The sequence below is a fragment of the Nanorana parkeri genome, unplaced genomic scaffold (assembly GCF_000935625.1).
Source record: "Nanorana parkeri isolate BGI_ZX_2015 unplaced genomic scaffold, ASM93562v1 scaffold817, whole genome shotgun sequence".
Taxonomy (NCBI): domain Eukaryota; kingdom Metazoa; phylum Chordata; class Amphibia; order Anura; family Dicroglossidae; genus Nanorana; species Nanorana parkeri.
The window spans coordinates 637,753-639,039 of record NW_017307085.1 but is presented as its reverse complement, the minus strand read 5'-3'; the positions used below and the strand labels follow the sequence as shown (position 1 = coordinate 639,039).

General features: G+C 47.8%; 1 protein-coding gene across 1 annotated transcript in view; it reads right to left on the bottom strand.

Annotated features, from left to right (window-relative positions):
* TMEM50B (transmembrane protein 50B) overlaps positions 1–852 on the bottom strand; it is a 26,438-nt gene extending 25,586 nt beyond the window's left edge. The window contains exon 1 of the mRNA XM_018565143.1: positions 774–852. The gene's annotated coding sequence lies outside the window, so the exon portion shown is untranslated. The remainder of the gene's footprint in view (positions 1–773) is intronic.
* Between the last annotated feature and the right edge of the window lie 435 nt (positions 853–1,287).

Genomic DNA, 1,287 nt, shown 5'->3' with positions numbered 1-1,287 from the left:
TCTGTACAGAGGAGCTTACACTCTAATGCCCCCCCCCACATCAGTCTCTGTACAGAGGAGCTTACACTCTAATGTCCCCCTCAGTCACACACTATTATTATACATTTATGTAGCTCTGACATATACCGCAGTGCTGTACAGGGAACACAGTCACACACTATTATTGTACATTTATAGAGCTCTGTCATATTCCAAATACTTACACATTGTGACAACAGCCCCCCTCCCCTTACTTTCTTAAGGCACTTCCTGTTATGGGGTGACAACCATCTGGCAATTGTGCTCCTGTTGTCACCCTGTCACCTGCAATCCTGACAGAAACTACAGGCAGCTGACACACATCAGTCCACCGTTGTCACTCTCAGAAATGATGTGCAGCCAGCAATGGACAGACAGGAAGTGGCTGAAAGAAGCTGCAGGAGAACATCAGTAACAAAAAAAAAGTTAGAACAGGATTTTATTGTTAAAAAAGGCAGCTGGTTCTGACACACACATGGCTACCACACCAATGTCATTCAGAAAGGGTTCAATCCGCTGTCACTGCAAAGACCGAATGATCGGAATGGAAGTGAGGCATGCATGCATAATAAGCTGCAGCAACCCATACTATCCTGCACCGAGCTGTACAGAGTCAGGCATGCTGGCACTTCTAGTTCCCCTTGTAGGTCACATGACCCTGGCCTGGCAGGTATCAGAATTTACGCCCGCCAGGCCAGTGTCATGTGACCTGGGGGGCATCAGGGTGCCCGGCAACGAAAGGGTCTTTCACTTACCCTCCGCACTTCACTCTGCCAGAATTTCTCCAATACAGTGTTACGTCACAGCGTCCGGGGGCGTGTCCCTCCCTCTCCAATCGTCCGCTGAAAAACGCCCAATCAGGTGGCCATCTTGCGGATGGCAACCTGCCAGCCACCGGAAGAAATGCAGCGTCATTTTTTTTCCCCGTCAAAACTATTTTGACTAAACAAAGAGATTGCAGTGGGTTCTAATGTGTAGTCTACTCTGTACTGAGTGAGCGCTGATATTCATTACAGACAGTGCAGTATAACTTTTTGTTGCCCTTCACACAAGCGCGCATGTTAACGTTGCCACCTTTTCTACTAGCAAAACCTGAACACTAGCGACCCACAGAAATATTTTGAGAATGAGTCGTGGCTTATTCATATGTAAATAGCACTCTGATACAGACAACTGATGTAAGGGGGCACTCTGATGGGGAGAACTGATTATAAGGGGGCACTCTGATGGGGACAACTGTGTAAGGGGGCAATCTGATGGGGAGAACTG